Genomic DNA, 13,199 nt, shown 5'->3' with positions numbered 1-13,199 from the left:
AAGAAGGATTGGCTCTTCTCTTATTAATGTAATCACTTTAGACTAGTTGATATGTCCTGTATACAGCTTATGGTGTCGAGTTTTATAGCATATTACTGCACCTCCATATAAGTCTAAACTGGCCATAAAACATAATCACTTACTGAAGAAAAATATATTAATGCTGCTGAAACTAGGACACAAAGTGATTTTCATAGCAACGGATAAATAAAGGCCTTGGCAGAAGTCCTATACTTCTGCACAGAAAAATGCAGATAAAAGGGAAAGTGTTGTACCCTTCCTTCATCTCTTTCTCATCTCTTATTCTTTCCCTTTGCCTTTAAAATATCCTATCAGACATGAGCAGAACCATGATATTAATAGTACTAAAAGGGCTGCAATATTCTCGCTCAGTCCAACAATTCCTGCTGTTACCGAGGACTCATGGATCGACGGGAAAAACATCCTGTGACTCCAGTGGCAGTCTTGGAAATGGTTTTGCCATTTTTCTTAGACACATCAGCCCACTAAGAAAATTAATAATAACATTAGGAAGGAAGACTATGCTGTACCTACCAAAACCATATTCTCTCTAAGTACCAGTAAGCAGCATTGAGGCAGACTCTGATGCTGAGTAAAGCTTGTCTAGACACAAAATTAGATCAGGTTAAAAAGACTACTGTATTTCTGCTCTCTTCTGTTTATATGGCTCATATCAACACAGTATTTTAGTACGTGATGTCTATTTATGTATTTAACAGTTGTTAAACAGCTGTGCAAAGCACTGTCTGGATATTTTTATTTTAGTTTAAAAGTGAGTCAAAATACAGTTATATGTATGGTATGATTTAAGAGCAACCTAAATGGCCCAAATTTAAACTGAAGTAAGTACACGTCCAAGCCTTTTGGTAAGGTTTAGTTTTATTGGTTTAAAATCACACCTTAATTTAAAACATACCCGCATCCTGAATCCAGTCTTCACTGGTATTTAAATAGCTGTTTTTCCCACCGCACCTAATGATAGGAAACTGAGGTTCGGAGTTACAGGACGGGGTGTCTGTGGTGGAAGAAGGCATGAATACAAGGTCTTTCTCAAATCCACCGTGAGCTTCCAACCCTTGCACCAGCCCTCATGTGTGAGGTGGTGGGGACAGCAGTACAGGCAGGAGCTGTGCAGCGATGGAGCTGCTGCTGATGTGGGTCATGCACACAGTGCTTCTTCTCCAGCGGTGGTAGTGCATCCCTTCTCTCCATCATGCTGTATGCAGGTCAGCCTTCAGACTGGTGGAAAACAGGTCTGGGAAATGCACTGAGTGGAAAAAAAAAATGGAGTTGGGAATGACTGGTCCTGGGGAAGGGGGAGAGCACAGAGGTGTGGGGTGCTTAAGCATCATTGCCTCTACATGTCATCCCATCACCCCTTGGCTAAAGGTGGCCCCAAGGTTTTTGAAGGGGTTTTCCAGCTCCCCATAAGGGAATTAAGAATGACATTAGCTGTCTAATGGAAATTACTTTTCTGTCCTCCTCAAGTTCTCATACATGTGCAAACATAATAAACCATGGCATTTTATTTAGGAAAAGAAAGTATTTCTACTCCTCCTTTTTCTGGTGGTTTCCACATCTGTTTTTGTTTGGTGTTTTGGTTGGTTATTTGGATTGCTGGGCTTTTTTAGACTGAGGGGGGGCTAAGAAAAAAAGCCACTGGTTTATTTTCAGTGTCAATTTTTAATAGAAAGCTCAGTGTGATGCAGATAATCAGAGAGCAGGAGCAATAAGACAGCTCTGGATGAGGGATATGGGAAATTACCACCTGATAACACTGTAGTAAATTGTTTCTTAATATTTATTGTACCATGTTGCTCAAGGGCCTGGAAGACTTTCAGAGAGAGAGCATCGTCAGCGGCAGCGGGGTTTTGTGGCTGGTGGGTAGTGAGAAGGATAGTTCTTGCATACTTCATCAAGAAACCAAATGTCTTTCAGATTCAACACTAGGAAAACAGTTTCCAAGGAAGAAGAGAGCATCTGGGGCTTCTAGTAGTTGGTTAACATACCAATAAACAAGCATCTGCTCCTAGCCAAAGAGATCTAAAGGGTTTTGAAATGCAGAAAGCAGAAGCTGGGGACTTCTAATGCAAATTCACATTGCTGGCAGCTGTGAGGTGAGCTACCTTGCTGGTCTGTACTCAGCTTCAAAGCTACCTTGATCTCCTACAGAGCAAGCCTCCCCTCTGACATTGGGTCTGTATAAGGTATTTCACAGCAAGGCACATTCTTCTCCTCTTGTCCTCCATGCACCATCCCTCTTACAGATCTGGGTCTGTGTGTCTGTGCCCTTGGAAAACACAGGTAAGACAGCTAAAGACCTTCCTCCAAACATGGGACGCAAAGTGCTGGTCAATCTACACCCATATCTGGCAATCAGCGAGACCAGCAGCCGAAGAGGTTGGCCTCTGTCAGGAGGAGAAAGTAGGCTACAGGAGGAAACACTAAGTATGGACTGAGCAGACAAGGTGGGAAGCAGAAGATAAAAAGGTACATCTGCAAATCTGAAGGAAACAAAGACTACCGAGGCTTTCAATTGCAAAAGGCAGCAAAACCCAAAACTACTTATTGAGAAGCTGTAGATGCCCCCTCCTTGGAAGCGTTCAAGGTCTGGTTGGACAGGCATTTGAGCAACCTGGCCTAGTGGAAGGTGTCCCTGCCCATGGCAGGGGGGTTGAACTAGGTGATCTTTAAGGTTCCTTCCAACCCAAATCATTCTATGATACTTACACAGACCCACATTGCTGATCACCATGAGGTCCTCCCTTCATCTGAATAATGCGTCCTACATAAAGTCCTTCGCAGTAGGATAGGATTATAAACACTTGCAGGGTAATTTCCAGCAAGGCTACAGTAGAAACAAATTTGCCAGAGGTGGAAAAATGAATCTGTCATCGCAAGATCAGTATTTGCAAGTAAAAGTGTTCAAATTTAGCTTATGAAATTGTTTGCCTTGGCTTCAAGTCGGTCACTTTTAACGGATATTTTGTATTTCAGAGGCATGGAAGTGAAGGAGTGTGTTCTTCCATCAAGATTTCAACAACTCCTGGCTTTGGAAATATCTCAGACAGCCCATCTTTCCATTTTTTTAACCATGCACATGTTAAAAACGGCATGATCTCTACTACTTCAACAGGTGGCTTTTCACTGTAATGTGCTCCATGTGCTGTGCAAGTCTTTGTTGTGGTCTTGCAGTAGGGCACCTCCACAATCAGAGTAAGCTCAACCCTCATACGTTAACGTTGACAGTGCAATCCAAAAGTCAGTATCGAAAAAATGATACCAAGCAAATGGATCCACACTGGAAACAAAAAAATAAATGTAGCAGCTGAAAGCTGGATTCGTTTCACATGCCTGAGTGAGAACAAACTGAATCTGTCAGTCAGCAAAGGGGAGTCACAAGGAATTGTCTCTCAGGAATGCTGCAAGCCGCCATGGATGGGTATGTTTTATCTCAGCCAAGCATGGGATACCTACGCATTTTCATGTCATGTTCCCAGGTAGTAAGAGAAAATTAAATCAGTCATAAGATTCATAATAAAAAGTAAGTATGCATCACTTCATCATCGTTCTCTCTCTCAGATAACATCTTATCAAGGATCACATGGATGAGGTCATTACCTCGGATGAACCTTCTCCAATATCATCTTTGGCATTTCAGATCAATCTCTCATTTCAAGGGACAAAATAAATCTGAAAGAGAAAAAGAAAAAAAAAATCCCAAATATACTTGTTTACAGAAGGTCCCTCCTGCCTTTTAGCAAGGCTGTTTTAGAGGGGAACAGTTCAGCCTTCTGTCAGAAATGGTCTCCAATTCACGTTTGGTAACTTTGGGCACCAAATCCCTATGAACCAGTTTTTGCACACAACTAGGTAGTACCAAGGCAAAGACTTTTACTGCACTAGAGACTGGCTTAGGAAAGCCAAAGTTGAAAATAATTCAACATTCCAGTGCAAGAGCAGATTAAATAATTACTCAAGAAAACGCATGCAAGCCCCACTACTGGTATCACAAGGAATATTTCAGGAAACTGCTTTAAAGAAAAGGCAACTGTGGATAAAACCCACACACTTAGCATTTCTTTCCTACAGGGAGGAGCCTAGACTCTAATTTGACTCATTTTTCTGATTACTATTCCACACCAGGCTTTTTAAACAATGTAATTCAAGGAATCTTACCTGCTGTGCTTTGTGTATATTGCCTTTAAAATACTTTTTCATGAAAAAAAAAAAAAAAGCCAGAAATTGATTAAACAAACACAATCTGTTTTCCCCCCAGCAGACTTAGTGCTATTGCTTTTCCTATTTGCCCTGTTTCTTCTTCTACATCATTCATGGTTATACAGATGGTAGAACTGGCAAATAATTTAGGACAAAACTAAGCCTAAGTAAGCCTTGTTCATGATGCATTAGCCCAGTAAAACTTAGGCCCAGCACTGAAACTTCCCCAGCAGAAAAATCCTAAGTTCAGTTACCACCTTTAACAGGATGAATCTTGATATGGTTTTTGATCACTGCAGGTCCTGGTCTGTTGACTTCAGTGAATCTCACCACAAGGTCCGAGGTCCACACAGAAGCACAGATCAAAATGGTGGATTTACCTCAACCTTTGCAAAAAGCAAAGGATGGAAGGAAGGAGTGCTCTGTGTTTCTCAGGATGGGTCTTGATGTGCCCAGTTTTAACAACGGGAACTTCATGAGGTTCCACTGCTGTCCAGGCCAATTCCCACTCAACCACACAATGTTGTAACCTATCACCAGTCTTAGACTAAAATGATGGACTGGGATTTGGGGTCCTATTGAAGATTGCCCAAGGAGGGACAGTGAGTTTGGAGCAGTCCAATGGGCACTTACTGAAGGAGAGCCGGACAGGGTTCAAGGTTTCAGCAGCGCATCTTCACCTGGCATGGGGACCATCCAGCTCACACCCCACCATTGGTGGGGATGGACAGCCACCATGCTGGCTTCTCATCCATGCGCTGACAGTTCCTGTGCCACAGAGGGTCCTCTGACCCACATCTACATCAACATCAGCCAGGGGGAACCCTAAAATAGCACCCTGCAAATTTGAAGGGGAAGGGAAAAAGGAGAGAGTCTGATTACCTTCAAGGCAAATGGCCCTATGATATCAAATTCCCAACCTCACAGCAGCAGCCTGAGGGTCCCTGGGGTTCAGTGTGACACTAGAGGGGGTGGGGAGCAGGTCATTAAACGATGTGTAGTGACCTAGAGTCACTGTTGGTGGCTGGACAGGCTGGAGAGCTGCTTTTTTTTCTAACGACGAGGCTGTGGGCCAAGTCTGGGGCTCATCCATGGAAGCGTGGAGCGCTCCAGCGACATGGGCCAGCTTCGGAGCTCATGCATTTCAGAAACACACTAAATAAACAAGCGGACCAGGGATTGGTAACCACTGCTCCTGTAGGAAATCTATGCAATGAAAAAGTCATCAGCTCTGCCTTTTTTTATCCATTCCTCTCATTCCTCAGATTGAATTTCTTTCCATGCCATGCTTTCCCACCCCTCAGCCCGCCCCCCCCCCCCCCCAATTCTGTTTCCTTCAGAGCTGCAATATTGGCCACCAGCAAGGAAGAAAAAGCCGATAAAAGATGATACACCACTCTCATTATTCCATAGTTTTCTCTTGATGGATTTAGAAAGGTCCCGAATGCAAAAAGAAATTAAATCAGCAGGTAGAAAGAACGATGCAAAGTGAAATTCAAGATGCTGGAAAGCTGCTTTTCTCCGGAGGTCCTACTCTTCCCTCCGCCCGGAAGACAGGAAAGAGCAGACTGTTCATGACAGAGGAGAGAAAACTTCTGGGGGTCTTTAGGGGGAACTCAATCAAAGAAATTATTTTCCCACAGACCAGAGCTGAGCAAACCTTAATGGCTTTTTCCTGGTTGAAGAATAAATCAACTATTAATTTATGACCCGAAGTGTATATAACAACCCTCCAAATGTTTTCCAGTTCTGTGAGTAGCGGTGTTTGCATCCTTTTCTGTTTGGGCTTTGTTCTTGCCAGCTAAATCGGCTAATGGGCTAAATATTCCTCACAAAGCTGTGACTTAAAAAAAAAAAAAAAAAAAAGGCTTAATTAAAAAAAAAAAAAAAAGCCGACTGTGTTTCCAGCAGAATATTATATGTGTATGCATAGAGATCCACATGTATTAGAGATAAAGTTAAGTGTAAGCACATGGCTGGCTGGAGGGGAGGGCATTTGTGTGGGGAAGCCAAGGGCCCATGTGCAGGTTATTAGGGGGGGGAGGCGGATCCTGCGCGGTGTGAGCAGAGGCAGCGCGGAGGGGCTGGGGAGGGGGGCGGTGAGCACACACCGTCGCTGCCGGGACATCCTGTTAACTGGACCTCTGCGGAATTGATAAATGGCTCTGGATCTCTTTGTTTATTTAAATGGAAGCCAACGTTTTAACAGCAATAAAGGGTAGGCTAAATAATTCTCTGGGCCGGCTATCAAGGCGAGTATGATCTCTGAAATATATGGGCTGCATTTAAGAAACTGAACCCTGCTGCGCCAGCGTTTGTATACACACACAGTTTGGGTAGCCGGTATAAATTGTAAAATAAGATGACAATATTAGCATCTTCCCTTGGCTTCCCCTCGCCGAAAGAAAACCGCAGAGGGAACACTATTCAAGCATTTCCTTTATGCTCATAAGTTAATCAAGAAACGTCAGGGAATAAGACAGCTTTATAACTTTCCAGTATAATGCGATACAACTCGCAGACACTGGGTGATTTTACAGTAACCTTTCCAAAATGTGGCAAACAGAACAACAAGAAGAAAAAAAAAAAAAAAGAAAAAAAAAAAAAACTAAATAAAGTTTGCCCCTTGCTCTCGAAGACTAGCAACGAGGTTGCAGAAGAAAAATAATGTGTGTGTGACTTCCGAGCCGGCCGCCTACGGACAGACATAGCAGCAGTAGTGAAGCTACGGAACTTCTTGAGCAGTTTACGAGAGGATTGTGCTCCAAAAATTAAGCGTTTGGTTTTTGTTTTTTTTTTTTTTTTTTTTTTAATTACTCGATCGCTGCTGTTTCAAAGTCAGGGCTCGATCCTGCCACGAGTGGGCTTTTCTTTTCGTGATGCCTTTGGCAGCCCCCCCCTCCCGTGTGCTGCTACGCGTTATGGCCGAAATAAATCGGTTCCCCCGCAGCGCTCCGTGGCCTCGGCTGGGGCGGGGACGGGAGGTGCAGCCTCCCGGGGAGACCGAAGCCCCTCGGGGCAGAGCCCGGCTGCTAGGTGCCGGACACCACCCCTCCCACCAAAATCATCCCTCTCCCAGGCGGAAACTTTAACGCCCCTTACACCTCCACGGCTATAAAGACGACGGTCGGAATAAGAATGAAAAACACCCACAGAAATCCGCCTCTCTCCTCACACCTTCGCCAGCCAGGCGCGTGGAAACGGGGGGAAGGGGGAGCAGCCTCACACCATCACCCTCTTCCAAAGGCGAGCGGACTCCCCCGCGGGTCACAACGCCCGGGCCGGGACTTGCCCAGGTGCCCCCCCAAACGCGCGGGTGAAACGAGTTCCCGCTCTTCCCCCGCTCAGCATCGGGGTGCTGCTCCCCAGCGCTCCCCGCTTTTAGCTTTGGGAGCGGTCCCCGCCCCGACGCCTTTGTTAAGGGGGAAGAGAGAGGGGCCGGGAGGGAAGCCGGAGGGGAGCCGGGGGGTCAGCGAGCCCCCCCGGGTCCGCAGCCTCTCGGCACACCTCGCCGGTGCATTTCGCTTTTCATCTGCCTCTCACCCGCTCCAGCGTTTATAGCCAAACAAGTTCACAGTTTACACACAGTAAAACGTCGATATTGCGCTTAATGGTTGCGGAGAAAAGGATCTTCGCGGGGATCCTCATAAAAGCCCTTTATTTAGTTTTGAGCATTTTCTTGTAATCAATAAAAGTTGGCTGTTATCTCCCGGCGCATTCAGCGGGGAAGTTTATTGCCTGCCGGGCGGATTAGGGGCGAGGCGGGAGTGCACCATACAAGGAAGGGACTCCCGATCCCTCGATCCGAGCCGCGGATTCATAAAATAGAACCGTCCATTTCGTTGCCGATATCTGGAGCCAGCAAATATATACAGACTATAAATTGTCGCCGGCGGGGTGCGGGCCGGCCGCGGGAGCGGGGGCTCCGCCCGCCCGCATTCCTCCCCGCGCCGGGGGGGCGCCGGGGGGGTCCCCGGCCCATCCATCACCGCCGTTATGACTCTGAGATGCAGCAAATGGGTTGTGTAAAGAGGCAGCGTTTGACAAGGTGGCATGGTTATCCTGTCCAAATGATGCATAATATTAGTATTAGGGCTTAGATCATCGCATGCTTTTAAAATCATCACCGCTAACTGGGGGGGGGGGGGGGGGGGAGATGGGGGCTGCAGGGGGCAAAAGTTTCCATGTAGATAATGATTATAGATGGTGGGATTTATGGGGAGGGGTGCGCGCACAAATAAACACGTCTACTGTAGCCGGAGAGGGGGGCCCGATCCGGCCGGTGCCGCGGAGCCGCCCCCCGCCCTCCCGGCCCGGGGCGGGTGGCGGGAGCGAGGGCGCCGGGGGCCGGGGCACCCCGCAGCCCGGGAACGGCCGCCAGGGCTGCACCCTTCCCGCCCCCCCCCCCCGCTCCATCCCCGACACGTCCCCAAGGGCTTGCCTGAGGAGAAAGTAGAGACCCGACCCTCCTCACCCGCCGGCTGTTAACCGGCCACGGCTGCGGTCACAGACACCCGTGGGCGAGGGCGGGAAGGGGCTCTGCGGGGCTGGCGACGGGCCACCTGAGCCAAACCCTCCGCATCAGGATCTGCCCTGGGAAGTACAGGACGGGGAAGGAAATTGTACGGGGACTTTTTCGGGGAGACGGGCCGGCTCCGTGCCGCACCTCATCCTCCTTCTTCCCACTTTCCGGGGCTGGGGCCAGGCACAGGCTGGAGGCTCGGGGGTCCCGTCTGAGCTCGGGGGGCGGGGGGCGGTGGGGGGGTGGTGGTGTCTGTGCCGGTCGGCGCTCTCCATAGCCCGGCTTAAATCGGGCAGGGCCGGGAGGGCTGTCCCGGCTGCAGGCAGGCAGCCTGCCCGCGGGAGGTTTAAGGGAGAGTGCCCGAGCCAAGGGAAGAAAGGGAGAAATGGAGAAAAGGAGATCTCCGGTCCCAGCCTTCCCCTCCTGCCCTCCCGGTGAGCCCCGCCGCCGCTCCCTGCCCGGGGCACGGCGTGGCGCAGCTCCCGATCCTTGCGCGGCCGCGGAGCCGTGGCCGGCGGCGTTTTTTCCAGGGGAAACGGCTTCGGACCGCTGCTCGAGTCGGCAAACGTACAAGGGGAAGGCGAGGAAGGGAAAGAAACTGCCTCTTAAGTTGGCATCTGCGCTGCCGCCTCGCCCGCGGCCGGTACCGGGGCACGGCCCGCGGAGTGGGTCAGCAGAGCCCGGTGACAAGGGGGCCGTGAGGAGGATAAAATCCCCGCTCGGCGTGATTTATCAGCCGTGTCTGACCCCTGAATAGTTGACTTACATGGCTGGTGACACTTTACCCAGGAAATGGGGCTGGCGTGATTTGTGGAGTGTGTCTCTCCGCCCCCGCCCCATCTTTTCGGCTGCTGGGCGCGGGAAACCCTCCAGCCTCTTCCTCCCCTCCAGCATCCCCATCCCCTCCATCACCCTCAACCCCTCCATCGCCCCCATCTCCGCATGCAGGCGGCCGGAATAACCCCGCCGGGCCCGGCCAGGCGGAGAGGCGGGCAGCCTCCTGTTTTGGTAGCCAGGGAGAGACACTGGTCAGCGCGGTGGCAGGGAGGGAGGGGAAAAGGCGATGGCAACGAAGGCCGGGAGAGGTAGCCCGGGAGCAGGCATAGCTGGAGGGGTGTGATGGCTGGAAACCTTTGATTTGGGGTTTGCCTGGAGAACGGGGGTGGAGGAGGGTGGCCTGGGTTTTTTAAGGCAAGCAGAAATTTGATTATAGCGTACGGCAGAGGTCTGTGATTTGCGGTGAGCGGATTTCATTAACTACGGCCGTTTGAGTCCCGGAAAAGCCAGTCAGGCCCGCGGGGCCGGGGATGAAGCTGACCCCGAGGGCGGGCGGCGAAAGGGGCTCGGCCGCGGCGCCGGTTCTGCGGGCCGGGGAGAGACGCGGCGTCCCCGGGGCCGGCCCGACGGCGGGCACTGCCCCGGCGCTCCCCAGCCTCGGCTCCCGCCGCAGCCCGCAGGCCACTGGGACAGGCCCGGCGGGAGGGGAGGGCGGGGGGCGGCTTCTTTCGCCCCACCGCCACTCGTGTCACCTGCTACACCAAGGCGAGAGGAAGGTGGGTTGGCTCTCCCCACCTCGAGGGTTACCTACGGCGTTTCCATTTTAGATGATGATGATGATGATGGTGGCGGGTGAGGAGGCAGCAGCGGGTGCCCGGAGCGGGAGCGCTGCCCGCCCCCTCGGGGGCTGCCTGGCTGCCCGCTGGCGCAGGAGTGGTACCGGCTCTAATTGCCGTCAACGAATGTCACCGGCAGAAGGAAAAACAAAAGCTGCCTCCAAAGATCCCGGAGCAGAATTTGGCAAGGCTCCTAAAGACACCAATTAGCAAAGGCTAAACCCATTAATGAAGTGGCGGCTCTCTGGTTTCAGCCAGGTGGTGCAGATCAGAGCGCCTGTATCTGCCGCAGAGCCCCGCTTCCCTCCAGCCAGGACCTCACAGCAAACTTCCACATCAATAATACGCTTAATGGATCTCATTAGGGCTGGGGCCGCGAGTCCCGGCCTGGGAGCAGGGAAGCTGAGGGGGGCAGGGGGGCAGCGCTCCCCCCGCCGCGCTGCGGAGGGACGGGCCCCCCCTTGCCCCGTGGGGCGATGGCCGGGCGCGGCCGCCGCTCCCCCCGCGGGGACCGGGCGCTCCCCGCTACCTGACTGAGCTCACGGGTTTGCCCAAACCCTGTTCCTAGCCGGCTCTTTCGAATAGACGAGACGTTGGCATCGCCTCGCCGGGCTCGCCAACGCCCCCCCCGCACCCCCCCCCCCCCGCCGCCTTCATCTGCGCACCCTCAGCCCGCCGAGCTACGAGCATCCTCGGCCGTGCGAACGCCCTCGAGCCGCGGCTGCGGCAGAGAAGGGGAGGGGGGGAGTGGGGGGGTGTCCTGCAAATTGATTTTAAAGGAAAATGTTCAGACCTCACCTCTGTAAAAGCGGGCGGGGGAGAAGGGGGAAAATATTTCCGCTACAGCTAGGGGAAAACATAAAAAAGAGGAAAAAAGGAAAGCTGGGGTAGGATAAACTCGGCCGAGGTGAGCTAGAATATTTAGCTAGTGGAGGTGGACTATGAAAGGAGACTTCATATTTCTCTCCGAGGAGTCTCTCCAGGTCCGCAGCCGAGAATACACACAGCAAACGTTGTGCTTGAATTATAGCTGAGGGTTTGCTTTATTTGAATTCACTGGTGTTTATTTAAGAAAGTGAATAAAGGTTTTGTGTAAACAGCCATTATTTCTGATGAGCGCTCAACAGCAATAAGAAGGGGGTGGTTTTTTTAGTCGAGATTGTGGCAAAAGTTGACATTTCGGAGATTGCAGTTTGTCTTGCCGACGCCAGGCAGTCCCGAGGCATGAACTGCAGGGAAAGCTGTGTGTGCCTCTGAGTGTGAAACGGCGATGCCGAGCGAACCGGGGTCTGAAAACAATTATTTTTTAAGACATCAGCTTAAGCCCGACATTAAAATAAAATAAAAATATTTTCCTAAGGAGCGGGGCCGGTCTCCCTCAGCTAACGAGGGAGGCGAACTCAGGTTTCGCTGCCGCCGGCCCCGCGCCCGTGAGGCTGGGGGGAGTGTTGGGGGGGCAGCGCCGACTCGGGGGGGCCACGACGGACTCCCCTCTTCCACCGGGCGGGGCAGCGGCGGACCCCAACGCCAGCTCCACGCCCGACCCTTTTTGCAACGTAAATCGCTTGCTTAAAATATTGCGTCTGATTTGTTTTATTAATGTTATTTTTTTCTTCTAACGTGGCTGTTATTTCCGAGGTTGGCTCGAGCCTTTCTGGAGATGGGAGGTTTCTGGTTAAGAAAACAGGCGAGAAGAGAACGATCTCGTTAGACTTCGTAATAGAGCGCCCGGAGAAGGTGGGGGGTCATGGGGGAGCGGCTCCCCGGGAAGGCGCTCGGCGGGAGCTGGCTCTGCCCAGCCCGGCTGCGCATCCCCGCGGGTGTGGACGCTCGCCGACGGGGCTGGGATGGCGGAGCAGCACGGAGAGGCCTCTCGCTTCGTTATTAATCCCGTTTCCCACACATGCCGCACAGGGAAGAGGCAGGGAAACCTCTGCTCTCCGGGCGGCAGTGTGTACCGCTCCCGGGTTTTGGTCTCCCGTACAATCCCTCAGGTGAAATAAATCCGAAAAAAATCTCTGCCCGGCACCCGGGATGGAAAAGCGGAGCGGGTGTGTGCCGGAGTGCCCGGCCTGGCCGGGGCCACGGGGACCGGGGGAAGCCCCTCCCGGTGTGTCGTCGTCCCCCCCCCCGAGGGCACCCCGGCCCACGGCGGGCGTGGGGATCCGCGCCAATACAGACCCGTTGCGGCGGGTGGGTGCAGCCCCAGGGGTTTGGGATCGGCTGGCACAGGTCTGAAAAGAGTTGTAACGGATTTAGAGGGGGTAAAGAGACCGCCCGAAAAGCTGGGGCCCCTAGTTTAAAGACTGTCGAGGAGCCGGATCGGCGGGGGAACGGCGGGTTCGGGCGTTTCGCCTTCAGAAATGACCAGCATCAAAAGCCTTTCGTGTTACCAGGCGATAATAAATCAAAAAAAAAGGAGCACCCCCCAGGCTCTTTTGGACCTGTTCGGGGTGGGGGGTGTTGCATTATGCTACGGACAGGTCGACTTCGCCGACGAACGGCGATCGAGCTGCCTGAAGTCACGACACTGTCCCGACTTTTTTTTCCCCTTTTTTCCGTAGAAATTTAGCAGTAACTGCAGCCACGCAGGACGGGAAAAACTCCCTTCGCTGTCGAGACGGGCACAAATCTCTCCACCCGCACATCTTTCTCCAAACTCGTTTTCGTGGGTTTGCTCTAACTGCCCGAGGACGTGCACGATGGGAGCGATGGAGAGATTATTTTTTCCCTATCGCTGGAGAAGCGGGAAATAAAATACTCTCCGGGCTCCGCCGCTTGGCCAGAGCAGCAGCCCGAGGTGCGCGGAGCACCGAAGCCTG

The sequence above is a fragment of the Athene noctua genome, chromosome 1 (genome assembly GCF_965140245.1).
Source record: "Athene noctua chromosome 1, bAthNoc1.hap1.1, whole genome shotgun sequence".
In the NCBI taxonomy this organism is placed as follows: domain Eukaryota; kingdom Metazoa; phylum Chordata; class Aves; order Strigiformes; family Strigidae; genus Athene; species Athene noctua.
This window is presented reverse-complemented; position numbering follows the sequence as displayed.